Here is a 17,751-nt window from a genome sequence, read left to right on the forward strand (position 1 = left end):
GGCGTGAAAGAATGAATACGTTCCTCTGTAGAAGCAAAGAGCAACTCTGAGGAGGGTTTCTTAGGAGCTTAGCATCAGCAGGCTAATGTTGGCTTTGTGGATGATCCCTGATGCTTTCCAGTGCTGTTTATTCCCTTGGCTAAACTAAGCAGTGACACCAACAGTTTCCAGCTGTGCTCAGTTGAAGGCAGTTTGCTGTAGGTTAAGTCCAAGAGAGAAGGGAGAGAACAGAGGGTTAAGGATGCATAACCACTGAGAAACTTAATTTCTATAGCTTTATTCTTCAGTGAAATATCATTTTTTTCCAGCCAACTTGTTCCTTTAAAGACCCAGTCAGTGCCAGAATGGTTTAGCTGATATATATTGATTATCTGAATACTTAATGGAGAAACTATTGGATATGAACTGTTTATGGAGAATGTCTAGAATAATATGGTATACTTATCCTATACTTAAGTCATTATCAAAAGGAGAAATGTTTATTTAATTTATTCTATATGTGTGGTTTTGATCATGACTTTGTTTCTGATTTTTTTTTAAATAACACTGCCTGTTTAGAAAAATGTATGAGAAGTTCTCTACTAAATAAAACCATAATGACAATTCTAGCAGCCCATTTTGTCATATGTGTTTGGCTCCCGATTTCATGATTAACAAAGAGGATCGTGACTGATATTTGTATATAAAGGTGGGACCAGCCACTTTAATGCCAATTTATTGTCTGCTACGCTGTGTGAGTTTTGATGGGCTGTGGAGGTGGAAATCTCAAAAACCAGCACGACAAAGATATATGGATGATATGGCACCTCTGGTACCTCCAAAGACAAAAAGAGGGTGGAGTTGCCATCCCTGGAAGTGTTTAAAAAAATGTGTAGATGTGGCACTTTGGGACATGGTTTAGTGGTCATGGTAGTGTTGGGTAGACGGTTTGGACTGGATGATCTTAGAGGTCTTTTCCAACCTTAATGATTCTATGACTCTATGATGCAGAGAGCAGAGGGAGTGTGTCAATGCTGCCATGTCTGGCTGTTGGGCTGTCATGCAAATATGCAGCGCTACAGCTGACCACCCAGGAGTTAGCTTTTTTTTGATTGAGCTAAAGTAAAAATGGTGAGCTTTTGCTGCCATATGCCTCTCAAAATCAAGCACTGAGAGGAGAAGGATGGCATAAGAACACAATAGAACTTGCTCAAGTTTTACATTTCTCTTGGAATATACTTGAAACCCTGAGCTTAAAATGTGTTCCCAAGCATCGCTGACAGACAGTCCTTCTCATCAGAGACAATTGTAGCATATGTTGGGAAAAGTATTTGTGGATTTGGTTCTTGTTTCGCAGCTAACTGTATTTTCTTTTAGGGCTCTTGGGACTGAACCGTGCATAACATGGCACAAACAAGTAAGGATATGTCTAAGTAAGTATAGCTGTGCTATATCAGCTATTTCCTTACTCTGGTTTTATCAAAAGCAGAAATTCACATGATACAGAAGCCACAGATTCAAGGAAGCCCTAGCAAGGGCTTGTTAATTTGTTGTTTATTGTCATTTCTGCAAAGGTTTATTAATTCATTGCTTATTGTCATTTCATTTTACTTGTCTGATGGACTGCTGGGTGGACAATATTATACAGTTTGCATTAGTGAACTGCGTGGAAACAATGCACCAATGTCACATTAACAGAGAATGCAAAGAGATGCCCTGGCTTGCAGTCCCTTTGTACCTATTTGTGGCATGCTTTTTTTTCGCATTGCCACCTTCCTTATTGAAGGCTTCCCTGTCGAGTAACATTCATTGAAATCCTTGTCTGTGGAATGCAACTAGGAATTTAAATGCTAAAGAGATCATTGCAAGAGGCTACAGCAATAGCAAAAGCCAATCATAAAGATATTCCATTTCTCCAACTGTATAATTACATGATAAATCTGCATCTAGAAATTATCTATTAGAATTCCAATTTGTAATATGTTCTTATGCTGATTGGATCATTAGCTCTTTCCATAGACTAGCTTCTTGATGCAATTTGGATGAAAGGATGAAAACAGTCAGTTGTTTATGTACTTGTATATTTCCTTGGTACTTCAGTCATGGAAGTGCTACAGAATTTAAAGAACAACTCCTATAGAAAGAACTAGAAACAGATAAACAGTAATGATTATTTTAAAGTGGGCCCAAGAAGCCATACTAATACACACACAATAATGGGAACCAGCTAAAAATATTTTGATAACTCATCACTGAAAAGCATCAGTTGGAGGAAATGGGTTTCTGGTGGTATAAGCATCAGTATTCTCTGCCCTGTTACAGCCAGGTTTTTACTGCTGTTAAATTAAAGAAGAAAGTAGAATTTGCTGCATGAAACAGAAACATTTATAACTTCAGATACTTAGAGTATCTCAATGTCATCATTAGGCTAGACTATAGTATATATTCTTTCCCAAGGCTATGTACATAAAGGAGCTATGCAATCCTATCTCTTACAAGTGATTTTCTAACAAACACAGCCCCTTGAGGGATAGGTCAGGCTTTGAGTGGTATAGTTGCATGAAAGTTTTTCATTTTGACATCAGAAAAGTACTAAAGAATCTTCCTCATGATGTTTTTAGGTAGGGAATGCAGCTTGATAAGGGGGAACTGAGCTGGCTGGCAAGGCTGTTACTTGTTATTTCACACTTTGATCTCTTTGGCACTTGTCTGCTCCAGCTGCTGAAGACATAAGTTCATGGTCTTTCCTCTCTTTGTACAGCACCAAGCACAGTGAAGCTCTGAGTGTGGCCGGAATAGCAGCTTTTATACCAGGCTCTTCTTCAGAGTAGTTGGACCATCTCACACCTGGCAACTAAGTTATCTGTGCTGCACAAAAACATGCAAAACAGTGTCTCCACTCTGGGATGAAATTAAAATTTAAGACTGCCAGCTAAACCCTGTTGGGCTGTAGGTTGTGCAGGAGCAGGTAATAAATTCTATATTTAAAACAAGAATGCAGAAAGTCAGACTTGCTCCATTACCTTCTATGATGGCCTCTTTGTGTTCTAATTTATAAAATCCACTGACTTTACTGGTCTGTAATTGAGGAAGAAAAATCGTCTGAAGTAGTCCAAGACATTTGCTGTTAACGTATTACCTCGTTGCTTTATATTGTTGTTTTATTACTCTGTTTCCCACAGCATTCTACTGGAGAAGCTGGCTGCTCATGGCTTGGACAGGTGTACTCTTTGTCGGGTAAAAAACTGGATGGATGGCCAGGCCCAAAGAGTGGTGGCTGAATGGAGTTAAATTCAGGTGGTGGCCAGTCACAACTGGTGTTACCCAAGGCTCAGTAATGGGGCCAGTTCTGTTTAATAACTTTACCAATGATCTGGATGAGGGGATCAAGTGCACCCTCAGTAAGTTTGCAGACAACACTAAGCTGGGCAAGAGTGTTGATCTGCTTGATGGTAGGGAGGCTCTACAAAGGGGCCTGGATAGGCTGGCTCAATGGGCTTAGGCCAGTTGTAGAGTTTCAACAAGGCCAAGTGCTGGTTCCCGCACTTTGGCCACGACCACCCCAGGCAATGCTAGAGGTTTGGGAATGAGTGCCTGGAGAGCTGCCCAGCAGAAAAGGCCCTGGGAGTGATGATGGCCAGCCAGCTGAACATGAGCTACCAGCGTGCCCAGGTGGCCAAGAGGGCCAACGGCATCCTGGCCTAGAGAACAAGACTTATGAGGAACAGCTGAGGGAAATCATGTTGTTTAGCCTGGAGAAAAGGAGGCTGAGAGGAGACCTTATCACTCTTGACAACTACCTGAAAGGAGGTCTTAGCAAAGTGGTGTTTGTTCTCTTCTCCCATGTAACAGATGACAGAACAAGAGGAAATGGCCTCAAGTGGTGCCAGAGTAGGTTTAGATTGGATATTAGGAAAAATGTCTTCACCAGAAGAGTTGTCAAGCACCAGAACAGGCTGCTCAGGGAAGTGGTGGAGTCCTCATCCCTGGAGGCGTTTAGGAGATGTGTAGGTAAGATGCTCAGTGACATGGTTTAGTGGTGGATTTGGCAAAGCAAGGTTAACGGTTGGGCTCGATAACCCTAACAGTCTTTTCCAAACTAAATGATTCTATGATTCTTTTATTTTTCTTTATTAAATTGCAGTGATTTGAAGTCAATGATAAAAATTGATATGATTCTTCAAAAACATTGGGACTGTTGTCGTGGTTTTATGGGGATAGAATTGTCAATTTTCTATTCAGGAAAGCTGCAGCACCTGATCTGGTGAGAACAAAGTTGGTAAGCCTCTTTGTTTTTATTTGTGGCCAGTCAGGTTGCGTGGGTCTCCGTAGTGATCAAGATCTACTGCAGTTTTGAGTAAGCCAGGTGTTAAAGCCAGGGGGAAGGAAAGCCAGCACAGCTGAACCAATCTGGCCAGCAGAAGTATTCCATACCATAAATGTCATGCTCACTATATGCTGGAAAGTTTGCTGGGGATGGTCTCCTCTCCTCAGTGGTCACCCCTCCTTGAGGATCTCACCTGTTATTCAGCTCCTGAGGCCTCCTCCCCTGTTTGCTGCGACTGTTGTGCTTTTGCTGTAGCTGTGATGCTCGCAGTGCCGGGCATCCACCATTCATTGCTGGCAGTGCGCAGCTCACCACCACTACATGGGCTGAGAAAAACTTTGTATACTTTAAATTAGTATTAATATTAAGGGGTTTATTGTTATTTTATTAAATCTGCTTTCATTGCAACCCATGGGTCTCCTTTCCTTTTCCCAATTCCCCTTTTCAGAGATGGGGGAGTGTCATTGAGTGATAGAACAACTGACTAAATGAAGACAGCTGTGCAACAGGAAACCATGAAGAAATATTTAGAAGCGTAGTAACTATCACAAAGCCATGTATTTGACAAGCCAGACCTAGCTTCTCGAAAAATAATGAACATCAGGCTGCCCTTAGCTAAAATGGAATTGAATTAGCGTAGCAGAGGACAGGATATAGATGACTGTCTCTAACTGTTTACATTCTCAGTGGTAAATCAACACCTCTGCAATTATTTCTTTAAAAATATTCAGCTCAGAAAAATTGTCATTTAATTTCCACATGTATATAGCTTAAAGGGAAGGGGGTTGCTCTGAAAGAGCAGACTCTGGAACAGTGGAAGTATAAAGGAATTAATCTTTTTCCTGTTGCTCAGAAACACAAGGACATCACCAACAGCAAGACTAAACCATATGACTTCATAATTCATCTTATTAAAGTGTGAAAGGAAGGCAATTTTTTCAAGGGCAATGACGTTACCATATATTAGCATAATTGCATGGTTGTGATACAAGCAACCAAAATACATGTTGGCCCTTCAGTTATGCTAACGGTGAACTTACAGCATGTTGATTCTTAATACTTTCCTCTTGCTCCACCCTTTCACCTCAAGATCCTTCATTCCAGTTGTAAATGGTATAGAAATGGTTTTGTGGCTAAAATTTGCTATATTTATAAAGATGAGTAATAAGTATTTTATTAAACTGTTTTTATGTATCAAGGCTTTTCTGGGGATAGGGAAGTAAGAACAGGTATACTCTGTAAACCAAGGATGGTGAAACTGTGAACCTTAACCCTACGTAGTTCAACCTTTTTGTTCTTCAACATATTTGGGAGATTGAATATATGAAGACTGTGGGATAATGTATGTGATTTGATAATTACTTCAAGGCTGATGTTGTTAGATTTACATCAAGGAAAATAGAAGGCCTGCTTATTCAGGAGGTGGTAAAGTATTTAATGATACCTCATTCTTGGTTTGGATGATGTGAGGAAAAAGCATAAAACAGCTGCCAAGAAAAAAATTCTAATGCTGAGCAGGTTTCTATGGTCTTTATGTCATTATAACAAAATTTGTTTTGTGGTAATGCAGTTTCAGCAGGGAAATGATTAACAGTCAGGCCATCATCCAAGGGTAGCAGCCATGGTTAATTTGGGCAGCCAGCCCAAAGTCACTGCAACAAATCAAATGCTGAAAATTAATCCAATCTTCAAAAAAGTCAATAAAATACATAAAACACAGAGGTTAAGAAATGAATGTAAAGACTGTATTTGGAGAAAGACAAAAATATATAAAGTCTAATCCTAGCTAATGTCAAAGGGAAAATATGTTGTAGTGGGATAGCAAACACCACAGCTTTCTTGAAAACATAATCCATGTGTTAGATAAAAGTATAGTTGGTATTTAAAGTTCACTAACCAGGTAAAGGGGTACCACTAAACTTTTCAGGCTTAAAGTGCAGTTACGATATTTAGCTATTTAAAGAAAGAAATGTGGAAGGGTAAGCTCTCAAAAATGCAAAGCAGTTCGATACTCTTTCTTGGGCAGCTAACTCATGGAGCCTATTCAAACCCGTGAAGCTTTATGAGCACAAAAGTCGTGCTGGTGCAGTGGTGGTTTGGCAGTGAAATAAATTCCTTGCGTAGAGATGTGTTGTTCTGAAACAGGATCAATAAGGCTATACTTCAGATCATCATCATCATAGAATGGCCTAAGCTGGAAGGGACCTTAGAGATCATTTTAATCCAGCCTCCCTGCCACCAGGGATGCCACCTCTTGACTAGATCAGGCAACACATGATGAACTAATGGGAAGCACAGCTCTTAAAATATACTTAAATGATAGCTCCGGATGCAAGTCTAAACAAGTGTATGTCTTGATGAGTGATTCTCTTCACGTGTGTCTTGCTGAAACTGTAAAGCATTACTATTCCAATAACACATCATAAGTAGAGTAAAACTAACCTGTCTCACGACAGTCTAATCCCAGCTCATGTTCCTTGTTAGTGGGTGAACAATCCAATGCTTGGTGAATTCTGCTTTACAATGAGAGGAAGAGATGACATTGAAGGATCAAAAAGTGATGCTGTTATTAACGCTGTTTTCCTGTAGCACCTGTGCTTACAGGTGAACCTGTAAGAGAACCAGAATGGGAAATTGCAACTGTGAGTAGCAGTGGCCCTGACATCAGTTAGATTCTGCAGGTGAAATGAATTATGTAGTATCTATACTTGAGTTATTCTATCTCTTAACATGACAACAACCTCAGTCCCCTACCAGTAATTGGATGGGACATCTGCTGTTCTCAGTGCTATGTACCTATAGCCAGCCTGTGAGCACTCGGATCAGACACTATTTCGAGTATTTTGCAACTGCATGTTAATATGGCTTAAATTTCACTAGAAGTTACTTGTCCATGTCCCAACATATTTTACTGGCACATGTGTGGGTATTGCAGTTTGATGGCGCTCACAGGGAACACATGGTCTAACAATAACAACCAGGACTCTGAGCTGGACTTCTTCCCAGCTGGGATACATAACTCACCTGGAAATAAGGATACATGAGCAGATACTGTCATCTTCAGACAGACTTACTTGCTGTCTTATATGGCACTTTCCAACCAAGTGCCCTTTTTCAGAGGATATCAAAAGCAATCATGATAGGGTGTTCTCAGCACCACTGAAATTCTCATTTGTGTTGTGGTTTTAGGTTTGCTTTTTTAAAAATTGACTTAATTTAAATATCTGGCTATGGGCAACTGAAGTAGAAAATGCTGCTCTGAATTTTTGACATCTTCCACTCTTCCTAACTGGTAAAACAAATGCATCATTCTGCAGTAATTTTCATGCACAGGAATACAAAATATTTTATAAGGCAATAACTAGATATACTAGACCACCAGAGAAAGATTTAGAAGCAGGAGTAGGAAAATAGGTGAACTGCAGAGATGAGACAGAGCCGGGTGACCAGGTGGCCTTCCTTCCAGTCATCTCACATCGTGTGCAACAAACCGGAGGAGAAAGCAAGGACTTGCAATGCAGGCTGAGAATGGGGTGGGTAGGCAGTCCAGGTAGAGCTGTGTGAACCAAGAGTGCCTGGGAAACAGCCAGGAACTGGGGCAGAGGCTCAGAGATGAGTTGTGAGCAGGGTTTGCTCCCTGGGGGCAGCGGTGAGACTGCCGCAGTCACGTCATCACTCTTATTTCTGTGCACTTGGAAATATCTCATTCAGCAATTCTCAAGCACAAGCACAGGGACTGAAGAAGTGCAGCAGTGAGACTCGAATAGATCTCAGCACCCAGTGTTCACCAAAAAGCACAAAATATCCATAGGAACAGCACAAAAATATCCAAAAGCACAAAATATCCACAGGAACAGCAAGGCCTGGCAAGCTATTTAACAAAATCTGCCAAGAGAGGAAAAAAAATTTGATTAGCTCTCTCTTGATTGCTGGGAACATGACATGAGTACACTTTGGAAAATGCTGAGCTCTGCCATTTGTGTATTTCTGCTTATGGAACTGAAATCAATAACTTAATTTTAGCTGTAAACATGGTTTTATTTTGCTTTTCTGAATACCAGTAGTTTCAAGGTGTCTTTCAGTGGTATCCTGATTTTAAAAGAAAAAAACCTACCCAAACAAATTGCCAAAAAATCATGTCATAAAAAGATAAAAATTATATACATCTAGGGTAATTTCTGTTTAGATGTTAGGAAAAATTTCTTCACAAAAAGGATTTTGAAGCGTTGGAACAGGCCGCCCAAAGAAGTGGTATCCCCATCCCTGGAGGTATTTAGGACATGTGTAGATGAGGTTCTTAGGGACATGGTTTAGTGGTGGACCTGACATTGAAAGGTTAATTGTTGGACTCATGATCTTAAAGGTCTTTTCCAACCTAAATGATTCTATAACACCAATCTAAATCTACCTTCTGTCTGTTTAAAGCCACTACCCCTTGTCCTATTACTACATGATCCAAAATTATTTGGAAATAGTTGTTGAAGTCAAACAGAAGACATGCTTACACACATCAACATACCTTTCCTCCCTTTTTTTGTCAGTGGGTTTGAGCAGATGATCTGCTAATTCTCCTTGAGTGCTCTGAAAGGCTCTGCTCAGGGGACACCTCCTTTAGATAGGAACTGATCTAATGTAGCATTTAGAGCTTGTGGAAATGTAAGTATAAGAATAGCCCTGGTGATTTCACGCTGAAAATTTGGAGTTGGTGCCTAAGTGGTATGCTGCATTCTCCACCTTGATTTTTGATGAGACAAGTTCTAAATTGGTGCATTGCTGCAACCAAAATGCCCCCAGCAAGTGCTGCAAGTTGTCTTCCTAACCTCTGCTTTCCTTGAGACAAATGTTTACCCTCTATCCTTATTTGTTATCTGCTGCCTCAAAAACCTTCAGGTTTATTAAGGTATTAAGTAAAGTGTGCATGCCATTCCCACATAGCTTTCGTTCTTTTAACTCTTGTTTACCTCTGATTTCCATTTGTTCACTGCCCCTGGCCAGAGGCCACCAGCATGAAGAGGGAAGTGAGCACCTGCACTCATCTGGCCCTCTTGCAGAGCCCTGAAGATGCAAAAAATCCTGCAGGCACCAAAAGGGTGCCTCTGAGTGATTAAACAACCAAGTGAAAGGAACCATTATATTAGCATTGCTGTGTGGCTCCTCTGGCACTTACACTACTGTAATTCTGGTTAATTATCTTATTTATAAAAATCCTGATACATGTATTCATAGATAAAAGACCTAGAAGTAATGGAGGATAACTTAAAGGATGAGAGTACTCATTTAAGTGCCCAAGCATATTTCTGATTAATGCCTCCTAAAGTCCTTTTCCAAATCCACATTCCTTTCCCCACAACGTAATTTCTGTGTATGTGACCTGCAGTGGTTGTAATACACCAGCTACAGAGCAAGCAGCAAGAAGTTTCTTAGTAAACTCCTTTTTATTACCAGCTAAAAAATGAATTAAACTACGTAAGTTTTAGGGAAAAGATGAGGCTATATTGTTGGGTGTCCCAGCCCCCACATGCCACCTGTATACTGTTTGAGGAGTCATTTGGGGACACCTATAGAAAATCAGAGGGCAGAGGCAAATATGACATCTGCCACTGTGATTATCTGGGGCTTAAAATATTGGCCTAGAAAATGGGACCCTTAACAAGCCAAAAACATCATGGAGGGTGGGAAGAACATCACTAGGTTCCTTGTAAACCATGAGCACCCTGGTGTCCAGATCCTACCACTAACAACTCTGTTGTGCTTTCCTCACTCTGGCACAATGAAATTTCATATCTGTTCTGCACACTGGTATAGGTCTGGCATGATGTTGGGGCTGGGGAGGGACCAGGTGTCTTGATCCCACCACTTAGCAGCCTAGCCTAGAGCTTATTGGTAAAGCAGCTTGCAGATTTTGTGCTCATTTCCAAAGCAAGCAGTTTTTTGGGTAGGATATTATGCCAAAGATAGCACAATATTCTCTGGTATTTCAGAAGAAATGAGAGAAATGGTGGCATATGCTCACATCAGCATTTAAGATACCCACAGCAGTAAGTGATATTTGTACTCTGAAACCTAAAGTGTTTACGGTGCTGTAAATCCCGTCCCTGGTGGCTGAGGTGAACAAGATGAGTAAGTGGTCTATGCTGACACTGCTGATGCTCCAATTTTGGATCTGAGGTTGTTATCTGTTGTGGGGTACAAAAAAGTTTGCATGCGCAATCCCTGTTTTATCCAATAGTTTGCAAACATTTGCTAGAAAGAAAAAAAAAAAAGAAGAAAAAAAGGTGGAGGGAAGGTTTTATGCTGCCTCATCAGGTGGGAATTATTTCCTTTCTTCCTCTTAGCCCATATATGATACTCAAATACTGCCAGCAAAACCTATAGTTCAGAATGGAAAAACAATATAGGTTTATAATGCAAAGATTTCAAATTTTCTGTTGTCTTTTTTCTTCTCTTCCCCAAATGAACAGACCATTTAAATAAAAATTTAAAGGGGAAAACTGTACCTTTAGTTTCAGAGCAGTTATAGAAAACACCAGTGTACTGGTGGTTTTCTAAAAATGGTAGCTACAGGGGAAAGAAGAAAAGAGAAAGGGCACTTGCCTTTGCAACCATTCCCACAGTCATCATCTGCCACCCTTAAACAGCTTGTGACATGATGGGGAAATTCTGAACTAGGCCAAAATCCCTCAGGAAATATGTTGATGAAAAATAGGACATACAGATCATGACCTGAAAGTAGATGTCAAGGTGAGGGTTGGTTTTTCAGTTGCTGTGGGAGTTCGCTGCAATTTGGGAGAGCCTCGTCGTACACAGACAGGCTGTGCCTTCCTGGTGGGAAGTGCCCATGTGCCAGAGGAGTGGATTTGAGGGCAGCCTTGTCATGGAGACTGAGCCCTCGCTCAGAGCTATAAATGATCTTTAAAGACCCCAGTCCCAAGCCGGTGAGTGCCCGCTGCAGCGGTATTGTGGGTGCCGGTGATCCAGACTCCTCACCTTGGGCACCTCTTCCCCAAAGGGAGAATGGAGCAGCAAAAACTAGAGCAAATCCAGTGTTGGGAACCCCTCACTCACCACGGCATACCCTTAATTCCATCCACGGGGATTAGCCTTAGGCAGAGTTTACAGAGATGTCAGCTGTTGCATCCTGGCATAAAACCAGGCTTAAAAAAAACCCAAACACATAAGCCTTCATACATGATCGAAGTTTTGAGAGTCGTTGCAAAATGTGTTTGGGATACTGCAATGAAATCCCACTCATCCTCCTGCCAGCGTGTTTCAGAGGGCAGCAGAGACCCCAGACCTCCTCCCTGTCCGCCAGGCCAACTCACTGCCCATCTGGGCAGACAGGCAAAGAGAAATGCAAAGAAAAATTGCTATTTAGTTTTATAAGAATGGAATAGCTGGAGAAACCAGCTTGAAAAGGAAATGAGAGACCTGGAAATTGAGGCAAAGCACACCAGGAGAAGAAACTATTGAAACACCCGTGTGAGATGTTGAGCAACTCTGTCAAAATGTTCCCAGCACCCCAGGAAAGTAGAGAAAAAAAGTCTCTAGCTTTACAGATCCTGATGTTTGTGAGATCCAAATAAAAAAACTCTGTCACTGACCAACTCATCGAAATCTGTTGTCCACATATGGGCCCAAACATAAAATGCTGTTTTCTCTTTTTTTAATTTTATTCTGTGTCTTGCCAATTGAAAAATACGCATGATATAGGGAAAATATAGATATCCAAAGAAGATTCTTTTTTAAAATCTACCTTCTGTGGTGACTACAGTTTGCCTTTGCCATGGGCCTCTTCTCCTATATTGTATTGTAAAGTTTTTGCAGCCATTTACCCTGCAAGTCATACTGTAACTGGGAAAATTCCTTAAATACAACTATATTCTCCTCTACTTCACCCCAGGATACTCCTGAGGAAATGATGTTTTTTCATATCATAATATTTCCCATTATAACATATGTAAGTTACTATGAAAGAGAAGAAGGATGCATCTCCCCTACAGTTTACCTCATATCTCACAGTTTCCATGATTAACTCTCTAATAGGGAAGTCTTGACAAGAGAACTTGAGGAGCTCAGATAATATTTTTTAGGAAAACCACTTCGCTGTGGAAAGGGCGAGTTTCTAAGAGACCCACCTAAAAGTGCCTTCCTCACAGTCTCACTTGATAGAGCAGACTATGCCAGGGCTTTGTGTCCTCAGGGTACCATGTGGTGTGAGAGCAGGTTTCCTACATCCTTGCTCATCCTCTCTGCCTGGAGAATTCAGGTCCTTGACCTCAGCAACACAGAATTTATTTCCTTTGCTCCTTTTATCTCTCTGAAACTGGGTAAAAACATGTATCTGTAGAAACTCAGATTCCTTTGCATGGTGTTGGACAAGAGCCATTTTTTCAGCTCTGTCTACAAATCAGCCAGTGCAATGAGTTTGTCTTGCTGCTGGGGATGGATGGCATGTCTGTAAAGCAGGTGGGGATGCAAACACTGAGTATGTCTCAGGTGCAAGCCTCTCATAATCTGCCATAAGAATAATTCTTTGCCAGTCAGTACTCACCATGCTTGAATTGGTCATTCCTGGACATGTTGCCCTTTATCTGTGTCATCTCATAGTCAACTCGTAGAATGATGTCAAACTGGCTGACTGAACATCTCTGCAGTAATATGTACACAAAGGGCAGATCTGTAAACTCAATGGGAGCAGATATTAATACAGTTTGTTGCATCTGACTTGACTAGAACTGGTGAGGTGAAGAGTTGCTTACTGCTGGGATCAGGGAATTCATACCCTGCCATACACGGTTGCTTTGCTCAGGATCATAAAGATTAACACATGGAAACATAATGATATCTGGCTTTGTAGTTCAGGTTAAAAGTTTCATTGATCTCATTGGACTTGGCACTGCTTTGGATGTGCAACATCTGGTCTATAAGAAAAAGGAACACATGTATGTGAAATAGATGCAATGTAAAAAGTGAGAATTAAAGGATAGAACTAATAGCAATGCTTTGCCAAAAGTATTATGGATTTAAATGTTGATCTACATACAAGCACCTTCTTTTGTTACTAATGTGCAGAACTGGGAGTCCCAGAACTGTCATAACAGCATTCATATTCTTTTCTTAAAGCATCTTCCAAATTATCTTGGCTTCATCTCTGTCTCCCCTCTCTCCTTTGCTTTTCAGCTGTTCCCTTGCTATGCGTTTATGGTATTTTTAAGTCACTGCAGTTTCTATTAGTCTTTTCAAATAAAAAAACAATGCAGCACTCGCATATGGGTTTGAACAACCTGACTTGTAAGGCTTCAATTTTGATGATGTAAGTGGCAGTTTTAAAGAGTTTTACTTGTGAGGATCTTTACTTGTTGAGGATGTTTTTCCTACCTTCATGAGAATGTTCCTCTTTTTGTGTTTTTAAAATGAAATTTTCATTTTCATTTCTATTGCTTGAGGAAAATGAAGCCAAGCACCAGGGAAGGTGACTTTCCTCATTCAGATGAGATTGGTATGGTTTCTCATAAAAAAAAAAAGCTAAAAAAGGATAAAAAAGATGAAGTACTTGACAGCATGCGCATATCAATCTTCCCAGATCTTACTGCTTGGGAAGATGAGGGGTTTCTGAGTTAGTCTTTCATCAGACTGTCAGGACATTATTTTCCCTTACAAACTGTAGGTTCTGTTTGCATTTCTGTAGCATCTTCAATCCCAAAGGACTGACAGCACTTCACCTTCTATCCATCTGGTCTGTCTTCATCCTCTATTGAAGTACAGCTGCCACAGTCTCAGGAGCACAAATTGAAAATGTGTTTAATTGTGTATAGCAACACTGTCCCACAGTGAAGGACAGAAGCAAAGCAGGATCCAGCAGAAACAGTAGGAGGCCTTCAGATAGAAGTGTAGTTAAAAATGAATATTCAACCAACACAATTTTTTGAAAATAAATCTCACTTCATCTCATCCCCTAGCTGTTTTAAGCCTTTTTGTATTAAAGGTATCATGTGGAAGGTGTCTGGTCTACCTGTCACACCCTATAGCTAGTATTTTGATCAAACACTAATTTCTAGTTGCTTATGAATTTGCTTAGGTAGGATATGCTATTTGAGTCTCAGAGGTGCTCAGAAAAATCAGTGGGTACTGATGTTTCCCTGCTTACATGCTCATCCCACTGAAACACAGTGCTTTACTCCCTGGTTAGCCCAAGTCAGGAATGTTAAATGAATGCTTGCTCCTGAAAATTTTCATCATAACAGCAGTACCCTGCTAATGCACAACGAATATTGTTGCAGGTTAGGGCTCCTGCAAGAAAACAGGGCAGCAAGCACAGCAGCCCAGAACATACCTTCCATTTGCTTACTTTTTGGGGGCAGAGGCTGTTCCAGTAGTGAAGGGAGGAAAACCTAGCAGCGGTGTGCTGACAAGTCCGGGTGGGGTTTCTTGGCAAACAACTCCCAGAGTAAATGGCTTGTTACATGGCAAGATTTCAGCCTCAGTCAGGTGAAATTGTAGGGAAGAATTCTTAGCTAGTGAAAAAGAGTTCAAAGGACAGAAATTTGTTGAAGTCACTGAAATGCTGTTTGTTTAAGGTAAATGAAAGCAGTAACGTCATTCTTATGGACAGCTTTTTGAGAGCTCTGTTTTCACCAAGGTTATTCTGATTTAATAACAGCCTTCACTTCTGTGTTGAGGCCATGTGTGTTGCAGTGTGTGCTCTAGAGTTATCTTTAGCATTGGCCATCTTTCTAATCTCTCCTGAACATGATTTGTGGGTGAGGCAGTCTGCTGAGCAGATTTGATATTCATAGTAGCAATTCCCTTCCCTACCTTCCAGTCATCTCAAAGGATTCATTTGGTGATTTCTATCGCATACAATTATGTTGGAACCCAATTAATTAATTAATTAATATTAGTTGCTAATGGCTATGCAATTAATTGCATTTGGTAGAATATAAAATTGAGTAAATAACTTCAAAGTGTTGAGTCCTATTTGGCAAGCTAATACAGCTCAACCTGCCCAATTACACTGATAAGATTTTAAACTAATTGAGCTCACACTGTGCCTCTCCATTACCTGACACTGAGCAGCACACAGAGAAGATTAAAGGGATTCAGGGGATGGTCTGCTTGTAAAACCAGGAATAGTCTCTCCTGATTCTCGTTAAAACATAAACATATACTAATTCACAACTGAACAATACTTTATGTGCAAGTTGCCATAGAGATGAGCATTTTGAGAAGTTTGGGGCTCTTGCTGGTATTTGGGGTCAAAAATAATGACCCGGGTTACTCAGGACCTCATCACACAATGGCAGGTGCATATCCTGCAATCCAACTGCTTTGCTTACCATGGCACTGTAGGATCAGAGGGCTTGCCATACTGGATTCACTCATTTGTTCATCTGACTTCACATTTTGCCTCCTGCACTGATGTTCTTGAGGAAGGTGAAATGCTCCCATAATGCCTATTACCTATCCAATTATGCTATGTGGTGTATGGGGGAGAAACATCCTTCCAGAGCCCCGCAGGCAATTAGCTCCCACCCAGAAGCATGATATTCAATTAGCCTTATTATTTCAGCATGCCAAGCAGCAAGAGGTGGTTAATGATTGCATGAAATTATTCAGCCTTTAGAAAAAATCTACTCAAAGTTACTAGAAACTTACACTGCATGCCAGCAAAACCCAAATGAGTCCCACTAGCAGCAGAGAAACTGAGGAAAGGTGAGTGACAGATTATTCACTTGCATGGCAAAATCTGTCTTTTTGACAGACGAGCCTCTTGTATGAGCCTATTGTTCATACCCACAGAATCAGTCCTGAGGGACCTTTTACAGGATGATGATGTTTATCCAGAAGCAAATCTATTACTCTCCCCTTCTGAAAGTCCTGGGTTTTTGTTTGCTGTGCAGAACTGGCTCTTTTTCAAAGAAGGCTTTAGGCTGCTGAGCTCTCAGCTTCTGTTGCAGCACTTTGGATTCAGAATTTGCTGGCGACCATATCCATAGCGTGCTGACATCTTCTGCAGTCACCATGCTCCCACCCAAACACCCTGTAATAATGAATGTTGGGAAGAAATGGTTTTGGAAGATCAATTATTTTTCATGGAATAAGAATGGGCAGCTAAGCTAATTAACAGATTAACTCCTTGGAGAAGAAATCTAATGTTCCTTAGGCAGAACAAACAAAACACTGAAAATTTAATTCTCATTCAACAACTGTGTTTTAAAAAACTTTGCACTAGAGTTTGCACCTGAAGAGGTATTTCCATTGTCATGGAAAGTCAGCACCAAAGATGCCAAGCTCCATGTAAATTATATAGGAAGAGAGTTTGAAAACATTCTCATTGATCAACAGTGACTGGGTACTATATCAGACTATACAAGAAAGGATATAGTAAATAATGTGCATAAGTGCTGTGAGAAATTGTACATTTGATACCTATTTAAACCAGACAAGAGATCTGGGCTAGTAATTTTATGTCCTTCAGAGAAAGCATAAGGGAGATGATGACAAAATCAATCTGTGTTTATGATGGTACCAAACAAGTGATGAACTTCGTCAAACTGACATTATCAATGGGCTGCAGGTAAGATTTCACAAGACCTTCTGTCTCTGAAGGCCATATACTCTGATTAAGATATATTGAATCATTACTTATTCAGGAAGAGACAGTTAAGTTCCTTCTGCTAAAAATTCAAGCAAAAACTTTAAGGCTTAAAGAAGTTAACTTCCTTTTAAGTGTAAAACTGCCTGCTAAAACTAAAGGTGAGGGGGATGGATGCCTCTTACAGTTGCAGATGGTAAGCCAAGTATTTAGGGTGTCAGGATGTCAGTGAAAATTCAGTCTCATACTTTTCACCAGTGCGGATTGGATCAAAGGTGTATTTTGTAAATATGTTATCTCTCCACTGATGTCCAGGGCACTGCCTCCATAAATACCAGAACTCATTTTACCCTGTTTCTCATTTGCTAAGTAATCTTTTAATTCTACAGCCTTTACGGAAAAAGGCTACTTGACTAAATGGGATAATTAGTTAGAGAATGTGAATTGTAGTCTCTGAAATGGATGATGGCATTTTGGGCACAGTCTTGGGATTCACAAAGAGAGTGTCATATTTTATATTCCCCAATGATAGACCTGTCGATTGTGGTAGATAAAACCCAGCTTCCCCCTCATGGGCCATCGTGGGTACACGGAGTCAAAATGTCCCTTTGCCAAACATATTTCATTATTGCAACGAGGGTTTTTTTCCTGTTTCTTGTAGCAGGTGGTAGGAAAATGTGAGACTAATCAGGTAAAATTCTTTATTTTCCACATGAGGATTAAAATTTCAAGGTCTGTTACCGATTCAAGTATTCTTGAATACTTACAACTGTAGCTTATTGAATAAAATAAGTGTGAACTAGAAAAATGGGAGGGTTTACCTCTCTCATTAATCAGGAGGATAAATTGC

This window comes from Apaloderma vittatum, unplaced genomic scaffold, assembly GCF_000703405.1.
Source record: "Apaloderma vittatum isolate BGI_N311 unplaced genomic scaffold, ASM70340v1 scaffold32035, whole genome shotgun sequence".
Lineage (NCBI taxonomy): Eukaryota > Metazoa > Chordata > Aves > Trogoniformes > Trogonidae > Apaloderma > Apaloderma vittatum.